The sequence below is a fragment of the Catharus ustulatus genome, chromosome 1, assembly GCF_009819885.2.
Source record: "Catharus ustulatus isolate bCatUst1 chromosome 1, bCatUst1.pri.v2, whole genome shotgun sequence".
Classification (NCBI taxonomy): domain Eukaryota; kingdom Metazoa; phylum Chordata; class Aves; order Passeriformes; family Turdidae; genus Catharus; species Catharus ustulatus.
The window spans coordinates 87,650,352-87,664,135 of NC_046221.1; the positions used below are offsets into that span (position 1 = coordinate 87,650,352).

General features: G+C 43.4%; 1 protein-coding gene across 1 annotated transcript in view; it reads right to left on the bottom strand.

Moving 5' to 3' along the window:
- ADCY2 (adenylate cyclase 2) overlaps nucleotides 1-13,784 on the bottom strand; it is a 211,986-nt gene that overhangs the window by 127,633 nt on the left and 70,569 nt on the right. The gene's annotated exons all lie outside the window — the stretch shown is intronic.

A 13,784-nucleotide genomic window follows, 5' to 3' on the forward strand; every position in this document is an offset into this window, starting at 1 on the left:
AAATCTTGGAAGAAAACTTCCAGCACTTTACAAGGAGAAATTTCAATTTGGAAAGCTAGAGTAAAATGGCAGACTTCACAGAATCACTGAAGTTATAGTTGAAAGGGACCACAGATGGTTCTTGAATATCTTCAGACTTCTGACTTTTGCTAGTTTATAGTCAATGCTAACCAGAGGGGGCCACTTTCAGAACTATCAAGACAGTCCTAATTTTCAGAAAGGGAAGATTTATCTTTCTTTCCATAGTGCAAAAGAAGCCAATTTAACTGCACATACCTCAATTTCAAAAGAGCATTGTAGACACAGAGGAGCATCACCTTTAAGCACTTAAGTCCAACTCTTGCCCTACCTCTTAGCTTCTCAGTTCTCTGAGATACCCCATTATGTTTCATATCAAATAATCCAAACTGAGATCAGCATGATTGAGAATCTCAGCACCACTACCTTCCTTGAGCTGTTTTCACACAGCAAGTAACAGCTAAATTTCTAATAAGAACATAAGGAACTGTGTCAGATATTTCAGGGATGGAAAGAGCATTCATTACTGTAAATCCCTTTTCACAAGCTATATTCAATCTTTCTCACAAAATTATAACAACCTTACTGGCATGACTCTAACACTCTGAGCTCACCTCTGCTCTGTATCCTTATATTTCTTTCAGTGACATTGAAGAGGAAAAAAAATATGCTCCTCTACCTGAATGCTCAATGTGTCTCTAGGGACATCATTGTCTGCTTAGGCAGTTTGCATCAGAAAATCTTTTCCTTCCCTCCACATGCCCAGAGCAACTGCCTGCAGCAATCCTTCACTGCCAGGTATCATATCAGTTCAGTAATTATGGAGCAGCATTTCCACACTTATTCTTTTTTAACTCTGATACTATTGTGGTTGTGAGGAACCATGATGCTGACCAGCAAATGTATAGTGAAAAATCAACTACCTTGTCATGCAGTAATACACATGCCTGCAACTTCCAGGAGATATGAAAATTTAATGTTTTCTCATGATGACCACAGCCTATGGATTACCACATCCCACGTGTGAATATGGAGGGATGGGATGCCCAGAGGAGAAACTGTCCCTGTGTTATACACTGTAAAGATATCAAAGTCAAATCTACATCAAGTTCACCAAGAAACCACTTTCTAGACAAAATTCATAATGCTAATTATGAGCATATGGAATTCTATTTGAAAATATGTGGTTCTGGTTTATGATGGAGGTTGCTGACTTTAGTAGCCTGACAGAGGCAAAGCAGCTGCAGCACCACATCCTCCCATCCACCCATGTGAGGCACACATTATACAGTGCATTTATACACATACCAACAGCCAACCACACAGGATGAAAGCAATTTAGTACAGAATACATATACAGACACATTATATATCCCTCCAGGAGCTGGCCAAGGATACCCAATCTGATTAATATCCAGCCTCTGACTTGGACTCCCTGCTTCCTCCAGCAGCCAAGCCATACAGCCTCTAGCCTCTCCAGTATCCAGCCCAGGCTCATGGCCTCATCTCCCACTCACCACTAGTGTGGCCTGACCAGTGATCACACCTGCTGATACACACCCAAAAAATACATGTGCAGCTGCCCCAGCTCTCAAGCCCCTCTGACCCACAGCCCCCTAAGTAACAGAGAGTACAGTAATTTCACGACTATAAGGCACACCCTTTTGACTAAAATTTTGGTCTGAACCCGGCAGTGCGCCTTATAGTCCGGTAAGCCTTATATAACGTACAAAGTTGCAAAATTTGCAAACCCGGAAGTGTGAGCTGCGAGCCGAGTTGGGAACTACGGGAGCTGTGGCTGCCGGGCAGGGGGACGGCAGGATGTGGCGCAGCTGCTGGCCGGGGGGAAGCGGCGCAGCTGCCGGTGGCGGGAAAGCGTTGAGAAGTGGCAAGAAGCGCCGCCGCCGCCGGCCAGGGGGAAGCCAGGATGCAGCGCAGCTGCGCGGTGGGAGCCGGGAGCCGTGCCAGCTGGCGCCAGGGGTGGGCAGGCGGGAGTGCCGGGACCCGCTGCACGGGGAGGGCGCCTGGGGCTGTGTTTAAAGGCTATCTGTGAAAAATATTTGCAAATTGAGCACCTGCCAGCAATTCGTTCCTTTGTTGCACGCCGCACAGCTCCTCGCTGCAAAAAAATAGTGCACCTTACAGTCCGGTGCGCCTTACAGTTGTGAAATTACTGTACTCAGACCTCTCCATTCTCTCCAGCTCTCCACTACAACACCTGGGATCCTGCAACATAAGGTTTCCATCCTATGGTCTCCCCACACACAGGCACATGCACACAAAAGAGGTGTTAGGAATGCATGTTGAGAAGAAGACGGGACAAACAGCCTGTACAGATAGCAGTACTGACCACAGCCTGTTAACACATGGTCATCTGCTTTTATTGCCTTGTTCATCTATTCTTCCACATTTGTTCATTTTCCAAACCACTATGATCCCTCCTTTTCCCCACTCTGGTTCCTCCTCTAAATATCCCATCCTAAGTCAGTTGAGTGTCCAGTTTGCTCTGATTAGGTTATTTGGTTCCTCTGTCACTGTTTCCCTCTTCTGTCATATTTTTGCAGATTAGCTTTTAATTAACATTGACCTAACAGCTGATCCAATCTAAGAGTCAGTGGAGTTTAGAAAGCACAGACAATCAATATCAGCCGAAGGTTGAGACAAGGAAAATATCCAAAATATCCAAATCCAGTGTATAGAAACACATTTTTTCCAGAAAGGACTGGTTGGCTGCAGCTGCAATGATTATCCCAGTAGTAATATGAGAAGGACTGGGGAGGCTCCAGCAGGACTGAAATGGCTCTCCAGTACTCCTTCTGTTGCCTGTGTTCTCCTCCTCTCAGAGGAAGGAAAGGGCAGAAATTTGCCACTCAAGACCCACCAGTATCAGTCTCTCATTCAAGACCTGCACCATGCAATTCAAATGCAGAGCTGTGTTTAACACCGACTCTGCTGAGGAAAACGGGATTGCAAAGTGAGATCTTTATTTGTACTCTGTTCTAACCTTGCAGGAGCTTAAAGGTTACTGACAAAGTCCAGGACTGACAGCACAGGTAGGTCCAGGGAGGATACAAAGGAATATATGTGTTTTAAAAGGTTCCTGCTCAATCCCCCACTGTCCCAGGCAGGCCAGCTCTGCTTGTGTGCAACCTCTGGATTTGACTCAGGAATATTTTTAGCAAATGCAGCTCAACAGAAGCTGAAATAATGTAGTCCACAGAAAATAACTAGATAATGATTTCAGGGATTATGTGTGCACCATGTGAAAGAGATTCTGACGTGACAGTCAATACCAATAACAGTAAAATGGGAATCATCTCTGCATTCAGAGATCATTGGTGCAGCATCAATAAACTGAACTGAGGTGAGAAAGTTCCAAATACCTAAGGAAAACATTTTCTGTCTAAATAACTGGATAGATGAAAAAAAACCTCTCATCATTGATGACTGAACAGCAAATAAAGCAAAATCTTAGAACAAATAATAGAGAACATTATTAAAGGTGCCTCATTACCCACCTTTCAAATTTTCAGTATTCTACTTCTATTTATTAGCATTAGTGCTTTTGTCTACATTTTCACACAGATAATGTAATGTTTCTTCTCTGTCCTCTCCTTTTTGCTGTACTTTCTTTTTTATTGCCTCCATTTCTCCACTTTCAAGACTTTTGACTTGTTATCCTATCTTTATTTATTAAAAAAGAAGGGGGGGAGAGAAAAGAGGTGGGGGCAGCAAGATAAGCCCTAAGGATCTTAACCAATCTGACTGTATTTGATGTTATGAAATAAATGAAACATGATAAATGAGTGGATCTAAGTAGTCTGTTAGGGCAAAAGAACTGGGGTTGGAATGGCAGTACTTCACTGCCCTGTTAGACCCTGCGGACACTGTCACTACAGCAACAGCCTCTCCAGGTGTCACACAGGGAGAGCTCTCTCCTCCTGCTTGCTGGCCTGTGTGAGCTGGCTGGAGCAGGGAGACCACCTGGGAGCCTTGCTTCTTGTCAGTCTGGGCTGTTCTTTCCACAGGCCAAATTTTAATGACTCACTCCACAGGCCAAGTAGCATGCATCTCTATGTGTACACGGAGGTCAGCATCAGTCAGCGTTCAGAGACCACCAGCAAAGCCCCAGTTGACTTCCATTAGAAGCTAAAACTCCATCTCATCACCTACATACTAGAGGAAACAGGATAATTGCACACCTCATATTTGCATTCAGAGTGTGAAGGTCTCTCACACAAGTTGTTGCAAACATCCTTGAATAATCCCAACAGTTTTACTAGAAGTATGTGAGTAAATCAGCACACAGTCTTTTCCTGCCTGAAAATAACTTGAGCAGGATGTCATCTCTACACATCTAGGTTAAAAGTTAAGCAAATAAACTAGTAAATAGGAGAGACAAACCTGCAGTGGTCAACTTGAACAAATATTACTGTGACAGACAGGCTACAAATCTAGGACCATAAAGAGTGAGAGAGTATTCAAGACAAAGAAGATTGTTCAAGCGGCCATTAGAAATCTTTTAAATGAACAAATTTCTTCACAGCAAAACTTGATTTATCCCTTTGGAGCAAAACTCAGTTTTGGCTTCTAAAACACAAAAGTGTGTCCATGTTGAAGAATACAGAATCACATGCTTCAGAATCTTTGTATTCATTAATGATGCAGTAATTTTCCCCAGTTTTAAACTGACCCAATAAACTTTCAGGTCCTTCTTTTCATCCTCTTCTACAGCAGCACATAGTGACAACAACCGTGTGAATGATAGGCACTGGGATCTTGAATAGCTAGTATTTTGCATGCATGGAAGTCTTCCTACTCATAGGATCAATGAAACCAACCATTCTTGCTTAGGAGAGAGAAAAATTTCTCTGGGTCCAATTGATAAGAATTGATAAGGGTGTGGAGGGCACCAGCTCCCTTCTTCAGCATTGAGAACTAAACATCTGCTGGAATCCTTTAGGGTGATTTTGCTCAGGTGTTTGTTTCCTGTCCTGCTGAGGCTTCAGTCAATGACGGCCTATCAGCCTTAGTTCTGGGCACCCATAAGCATTTGAATTTTCTGCAGATCTATGCTATTTCAACATTGGTAAGTCTTCAATTTCTGTTAAAAGACTAAAGGACTTAGGATTAACCATGCTATTGTATCTCCAAAGACACAGAAGCTGGCCTAAGGTTCAGATGCAGATAGGTCTCTGCACAGCTTTGTATTTCCAGAGCAGCTTAAGTTCTTACACACAGCTGAACTCCCAAAGCCTGTGGACCTGAGCTAGCTTGAGGCAGAGATAGCTTGATTACTTCAGACCTGTATTCTCATGGTTTCTGAGCTGATAGATTGCCACACACCTGAGAGAAAACACACCCTCAAAAGAACAAAGAAAATAAAACTGCAAATAGATTCATGAATATAACTTTATGTCTGATAAACCACAGCCTTTGCTGTTTGCAGACTGCTGCAATCAAAGTTGTAACTAATAATGCCCCACTCAGAAACAGGTAAGAGCTAGCAGAGTCCAGGCAGGTGACCTTTGCAGCAAATATGCAGCATACAGTCTTTAGTATACCCAGAACCAGTTCTAAACTGATGACAGATAAACATAATTTATTACACATAAGTAGAAAGAAGCACAGGAGAGATACAATTTCTTCTCAGGCCCACAGATAACAAATGATGATACCACTCATTGGGTATGTAGGAACACATATACCTTGAGAGAGAAGAGAATATGCAGTGCAATTTCCAAAGGTGCAATCCCTGTGAAGAATTTGGAATTCATGGATGCACAGAATCATAGAGTTATCAGGGCTGGAAGAGATCATGATCATCCAGTCCAACCATTAACCCAGCACTACCATTGTAACCCCTAATCCACGGAACCTTATCACCCAGCACCAGATCCAAGTTTACTTCAAGGTTTGCACATGATGTCCTCCACCTTTGTCTCTGCTGGTAAACCAGAGTGGAAGGTAGTTTTCAATTCCATGATCATCACTTCTGTATAGCTGTTACCTTGCTCACTAGCACCATTTTGATCTGTACCACAAAGCAGTATTTTCCCAGAGCCCTGACAAGTCTTAGAGGACAGAATATGTCAGGAATGTTTTGGAAGAAGTTGACACCTGACCACCATGTTTGGGGAAGGGAAAAGGAGCAGGATTTAGGCAGATAAACAAAAGCTGTGCTGTGCTACCAGCTCCAGGGTCAGAGAACAGTTCTCTTTTACAAGCAGCATAGCTTGTAAAAAAGCCCAAAAAAATGTGGCAGAAGTTTATGTCCTTTGCTCCTGGCCTCCACATGCTTATTTGGAAGCATTAACTGATTCCATCCCAGGACCTGCAAGATGGGCCCTTGGAGGCTGCAGTTCAGGCAGTTGTGCAGCCAGAATTTTACTGAAACACATGGCAGACATGCTGAGGGAAACAAGGGCTATCCAGGGACTTGCATGAGTGCACAGAGTGCAAATTTTGGAAGATGAGTGTAAGAGAAATGACTTCTACTTGACCAGTACTGGTGGTGTAGTACTGGTGAGTGGCAGGGGCTTAGACAACAAATAGAAAGATCACATCCTATTGCAGGCATCTACAAAGAGATGGGGTCTTGAACAACTGACTCACCAAAGTCTTCTCTTCACAACAGGTACAGTAATTTCACAATTATAAGCCACACTGAGTATAAGCCACACTTCAGGTGCCAGCAACTTTTCATTCTTTGTCCATACATAAGCTGCACCTGATTATAAGCCGCACATTATAATACAGAGTGTGATAAAAGGTATCTATTCTATCACCATCTGTTGAGGGTGGGGGCAGTGATCATTATCTCAACGGGAGATATTCTGCTAATGGGTCATCCACTGAAACTAGGCAGGGCATTGTTCTTTATGCTTTCACAACCCATCCTTCCTCCAGCGAGTCATTTTCTGCTAATGGCCCATTGAGTCCCACTGTGGGACTGATAAAATTACTTCACGCCATTGGAAGTTGCTCCAGCCAGGGGGAAGAGCCCAACATTTCTTACCAAGATAAAAACAGAGGTTTTGGGACACTAAGGTAGCCCCTTTCTCCACTGGACTCCAGAGGAAAACCGGATTTCTCCACATCACCACTGGACCTTTAGAGGGAAACTGCACCTTCTACAGGAGCACTGCTTCAACTGAATCACCTCTGTCACTGCAGGAGGATGCAGCCACCATTTAATGGGACTGCTACCAACACCCTGCCTGACAGGGTGTCAGGTTGTACTCTGACTTTGTCAGGGTTTGGAGTTTGTTTCTTTGTAGTACTGTATTTCTATTTTAATTTCCCTAGACAAGAACTGTTATTCCTAATTCCCATATCTTTGCCTGAAAGCCCCTTGATTTCAAAATTATAATAATTTGGAGGGAGGGGGTTTACATTCTCCATTTCAAAGAGAAGCTCCTGCCTTTCTCAGCAGACACCTGTCCTCCAAACTAAAACAGCAACTTTTTGTTCTTTGTCCATATATAAGCCGCCCCTGATTATAAGCCGCACTTTGGGTTCGGACCAAAATTTTAGTCAAAATGGTGCGGCTTATAATGGCGAAATTACTGTATTTGTGCTCCTGATCCTTATTTTATGCTGCACTGAAAGTGGCTGACAGGATGTGGAAACATATTCAGATATGGATAATGAAAGACGTTTTTCTTCTACAGAATTCTTACAAATAACATGTAGAGATAGACGGTAAGTCTTTGAGTATATGAAATGACAAAGCCTCATGCCTAGAGTGAGTATCATTCACAGAGTTTAATGTTCCAGCTGCAATAGGAAAAAAACTACAGTAAATTCACGAATACAAGCCGCACTGAGTATAAGCCACATCTCTGGGTGTTGGCAAATATTTCGGTTTTTGTCCATAAATAAGCCGCACCCGAGTATAAGCCGCTCTGTCATTCGCAGCGAGGACCCGCGTGCAACAAAGTTGCCAAATAGTAACAGAACTGCGGCAGGGCGGGGTTTACTGGTTCGGCTCGGGCTGTGCAGGCTCGGCCCGCTAGGGGCTGCCGACGGGGCTAGGTAGCCCAGCCCAGCGCTGCCACTCAGCGGGACCACTGGGGGCCAGCTGCCGCTGCCACTGGGCTCGGTCACCACAGCCCGGCGCTGCCCTGTGGTGGCAGGCAGGGACGGAGCCCCTCCCGCTCCCGCGGCGGCGGGCGGGGACGGAGCCCCCCCGCCTCCCCGAGCTGCGGCAGTGGCGGCCCGGGTCCCCCGCCGCCTCCCGGAGCCGCGGCAATGGCGGCGCGGGTCCCCCCCCCTCCTCCCCAAGCCGCAGCAGAGGAGGGAAGGAAAGAGCTCCCCCGCCTCTCTCCCCGCCCCCTGTGCTGCCTTTAGGCAGTCAGGCTCCACCTGCAGTGCAACAGAGTTACAATTTGTAACAATCGCAAAATGTCGACTTTGCAGCTGCTCGGCTCGGCACTCTGGCTGGCACTTCTGAGGTTGTAAATGTCAGAAAATTATTCACATATTAGCCGTTCCTGAGTATAAGCCGCATTTCCAGTTTAGGAGCAAAATCTTAGTCAAATTGGTGCGGCGTGTATTCGTGAAATTACTGTAATTCACAATAAATTTGAAAAAAAATACCAATCTGTAAAAATACTACAGTAAATTCACGAATACAAGCCGCACTGAGTATAAGCCGCATCTCTGGGTGTTGGTAAATATTTTGTTTTTTGTCCATAAATAAGCTGCACCCGAGTATAAGCTGTTCTGTCATTCGCAGCGAGGACCCGCGTGCAACAAAGTTGCCAATTAGTAACAGAACCGCGGCAGGGCGGGGTTTACTGGCTCGGGCCGGGCCATGAGGGCTCGGGGCTGCTGACAGGGCTGGGTGGCCCAGCTCGGCGCTGCCGCTCGGCGGAGCCACTCGGGGCCGGCCGCCGCCACTGCTGGGCTCGGTCACCCTGGCCCGGTGCTGCCCCATGGCGGCAGGGGGGGCACAGAGCCCGCCGGCACCTGCGGTGGCCATGGGAGCCGGGGATGGAGCCTGCCTGCTCCTGCAGCGGCAGCATGTGGGGACGGGAGCCCCCTGAGCGGCAGGGCCAAGAGGAGAGAGCTGCCCGCCTTCCCCCGAGCCGTGGGGCCAAGCGGAGAGAGCTGTCCCTGCCTCCCCCGAGCCATGGGGCCAAGTGGAGAGACCTGTCCCTGCTTACCCCGAGCTGCAGGGCCAAGCAGGAGAGAGTTGCCCCGCCTTCCCCACCCCCTGTGCTGCCTGCACAGAGCAGCTCCACCCGCCGCGCAACAGAGTATCAATTTGTAACAACCGCATAAATGCAGGTTTTTACTGGCAGGAGCTCGACTTTGCAGTTTGCACTGACTTGGTTTGCACTCCCAGGGTTGAAAATGTCAGAAAATTATTCACATATTGGCCGCACCTGAATATTAGCCGCTTTCACGGTATGAGAGCAAAATTTTGGTCAAAACAGTGCGGTTTGTATTCGTGAAATTACTGTATGTAACTGAAAAGGCTGGCCAACATCTGTGAAAATAGAAGGAAATCACAAAAGTAACTCAGATGAAGTAACTAAGATTATTTACCCAAGAAAAATTATCTGGATGGACAGTACTACAAAATTCTGAATTCATGGGTTTAACCTTTTCCTGGTAAGTTATTTATGTTACAGTAATCCTTAAAAGGATATGGAATACAACTCCTTTGCAAAAGGTATGCTGTGTACGTGACAGTTTTGGAAGCATGTTAGCCTCAAGATTGAGCTCCTGACATAGACATTTTATAATTTCACGGACATACGAAGGACTGGAGGCTTGTACAACAAATTATTTTATATTTTGGAAAATTAAAATTGCTTAAAGAAATTGCCATTTGCAGAATAAGAAATGTGACTTAAAGTAGTATGAAAGTGAAAAACAAATATTTTCTGATGACGAAAATATTAACTTTAATGAAGTTAACACAAATATCAATCAAATCCTTTCAGTAAAGCTTAAGAATCAATGCTAACTGGCGTTATTTGATAACTCATGGAGGTATTTCCATGATTTTTTAAAAAAGGAGTCACTTATTACTTATCTACTGTGCTTTGATGATTTCCTACACATCTCATCAGGACTATTTCTATGCATTTCTTAGATGTTGATTTTGGACTGATGGTAAATGGTACTTTTGAAAACCTACATGGCCACCTGCACATGATTTCATTTTGCAATACAGTTCTAGGACTTTGCTGAATTTTCCATCCCACTAAGTATTACACATCTTCCCTCTACAGCCTCAGGGACTTTTTGGAAGATGTTCATATTCTCCATATTTATGTTTAAATATTCCAAAATGCAATTATACATTTTCCTACATATCTATACTCTTGTAGGCAAGTGGCCTCTTTGTAAGCACATCCAAACTGTACAGATTGCCTTAAAGAATGAGTGAAACACAAAGTACATCTGCTGATTGTGAAAATTAGTTAAAAACCCACAGCAGATGGCATTTCAATATCTGCCTAGATAAAGCATAATATCAAGAGTAAAAAAAAGGTGCAATAATAATAAAAAAATGCCTGCTGCATTGTGCAATGCAGGACAGAACCTTCCTCCCTCAAAGTGGCTTCCAGCTGCTGCACAATGTGCTGAGCCAGACTGCTGCAGGGGTGGGAGAGCAAAGGGAAAAGGCACAAGGTACAGGACAGTGGCAGCTGCTGCTACAAGGAGTACAAGGAACAGAGCCTCCCTCCTCCCACAGCAGTCACTGCCCTCCACACCTGCAGCAGGAACAACAGCAATTCACCTCGTGAGACTCAGCAGCAGAAAGCAGGAGTTGTTTAAGTTGCTTTACCTTCACAAATAACCCTTCCCTAGCTCCTTCAAAAAAAAAGGTATTCAAGGAAAAAGGATAAATCCAGTCCCCAGTAACAGCTTTTTGACATTCAGACTGAATGAAGTTCCTCTGTGCTTTAAACTTTCACTGTGCAGCTTTACAGCCTCAGGGGTTTTACAGCACTGGATGTACTTAAAGACATAGGCTTTTTTCCCAGACTTTTTTAATAAACATGATTTTTTCTTGCACTGTGTGATAACAGCATAAACCAATTTCTACTCTATTTCTGAACCCTAGAGCAGTACATTTTCTTCTTTTATAAGCCAATGAAAACTGGTGCTTTTTATTTTTATTTTTCTGCTGTGCCATTCTATTACATAAAGCAGTTTTTGTAAATATCACCTCTTAAAGTTACAAAGGTAACAGATGAGTTTAAATCAGGTTCTAAGCAAAAACCTTTTGCATGATATGTTACATGTGGATTAGAAAGTCTAAATATATATTATAGATGAACACCAAAGTTGTCCATCTTTGAAAATCCTGCTACACTTCTGATTATGAGATTTTTGGTATGATTTTTTTCAAGATGTGTACTGATGAAGAAATTGGTAATTTATTTTTTTAATAAAGTCAATTCCCTTTTTCAATTCACTGTTGCTTGGTTTAATTTTTTTTTTCCTGAATAGGCCATAGTCACTGATTTTTAACTTTGTAAGAGGAGACCTCAGCTTAGCTGATGGCAAATGCACAAGATCTTGTGGATGAAGCCTTGGAATTTCCCAATTCAAACATTCCTGAAAATAAATTTTTCATTTATCATTTGTTTGTCTCCCACCACAATAGAATTATCTATTATCTTAAGAATTATCCAGGTTATGAGATCAAACAAAGACTTTCATAAAAGTTGTTATTAATTATTTCCTTTTGGTGTATGCATTCCTGAACAGAGTCCAAAGCCAATATAAAGTTGTATGTATGCATGCACACATGTATTCTGCCTAGCTACAATTTTGTGCCTTTAGAACTGACCCCTTTTACAAAGCTGCAAGAAGCCACCAAAAAAAAATTCTCTAAGGTAAAGAACACTACTTTAAAAAAATTTTTAAGGGGGAAGTTTGTAATGATTTAGCCAAGCTTTGAAAAACACACAGCTCATGACAAATGACTGCAAGAGCAACAATATTGCTTGCTGAGAGAGTAAAACTAAAAGACTAAAATAAAAAAATCAAACTCCTCATACAAATCATAGGGAAAAAGAAAAATGGAAGCTTATAGGATGCTTAATTATTTTGCTTACCTCTTTTTTTTTAACAGATTTAGAACAAAATTACCTCTAATGACAGTATCAAGCCATTATGAGATCAGAGTGGTTGACTGGCTCATAATAGAGTAAAAAAGCACAGGTATCTGGTTAGAATCTGTTTTGGTTTGGAGAAAAACAGGTTATGTGTTTATAGCCAGAGATGGCTGTTAAATACTTTCCATTCCAGGAATAACTGAAAGGGATGTTACAGTTGTGAAAGTCTTCTGAGCCAAATGCCTTTACATCAGAATCAGAGTCTTTGAGCAGTCCTGGAGCAGATAGAACATCCTCTGCTTGGCAGTAGGGCTCTCACCTGGAAAGAGCGGGCAGAGCTCCAGATTCCAGACTGTGCACCTCTCAAAGGTTAGGATTAAAATTTTCAACAGAAAAAAGCCCCAAAACATCCATACACAGTTATTTTCTTCATAAATTGGGGCTGGAACACAGGACCCTTTCTTCCCCCTTCCCATTAGAGATGCCACAGCTGTGCATTAAGTTGCCCACAGGAGTACACAGGGAGGCTGAGCTGGGCTTTTCACTGTAGAGGCAATGTCTCTGTGCTGGGCTGAGCCAGGTGTTTCACTGTAGGGGCTGTGTCTCCATGCTGGGCACGGCAGCACACTGACCCCTTTGTGGACCTGGTCCCTATTAGCATTTGGCATGGCTGCAGCTGCTCCTGGCAAGCTCCTCTAAGGCAAGTGCCCACACTGCAGGAATTATGTTGATGAAGCACAAGTGAGGACTCAAAGAACAACTGTGAAAGTGATGAAAGGCTTAGCTAGTGCAAAAGCAGGCAACTCGTTTATTTTACTGACAAAAAGGTTATGAGGCAAATTCATGATAGTCTAGAAGCACTCTCACGGGAGGAACAGAAATTGGATCCTGTTGGGTCTGTCAGCCTACCGGCCAAAAAAATGCGATCCAGAAGCTGGATGACAAGGTTAGACAAATTCCTAGTAAGAAAGATGAACAGAATTCTAACACTGATACTCAACAACCATGGAAAAAATATGAAGGCTTGTGGAATCTCCATCAATTCCGATTTTTAAACCAAGGTGTATTCCCTCTCCCCAAAAGACATATAGGTCAAACAGAGACTACTTCATGTAACCAGCAGAGAGTCTGCTGAAGGATTCTTCACCCCAGCAGGAGGCTTTATCTCAGTATCTCTAATTGCAACAGACCCTCGATCAAGAGCATCCTAAGCTTGGTAGCTTTAAAGAAGCCACTTTTTTGATGTAAAATCTTACATCAAAAAAGGAGGATAACAAAGAAATGACAAAACCAGTCAGACTCTGCCAAATTTCAAAATGAGTGGATGCTTTAGAACATTGATTTTTCTCTTCTCACAGACTGAAGGGATGGTTAACTTTTAAAATGCTATGGGATGCCAATCAGTTGCTGAAAGATGCTGAAAAAATGAAGAAGGTCCAGCAAAGGCCTATCAAACCCATCATAAGGCAGGAGAACCTGACATAAGAAGAAAGATTGAAAGATTGGTTGTTCAGCCAAGAGAAAGCTCAGAGAAGATGGAAGTCTCAAACACAGGAAGTAATTATAAAGGAGATGCAGGTATTCTCTACAGTAGGATGCTTGCTGCATATACAAGATATATACACTGTAATACCCTATATGAACTTAAAGTATATCATTGTTAAATGTTATTTCTCTTTT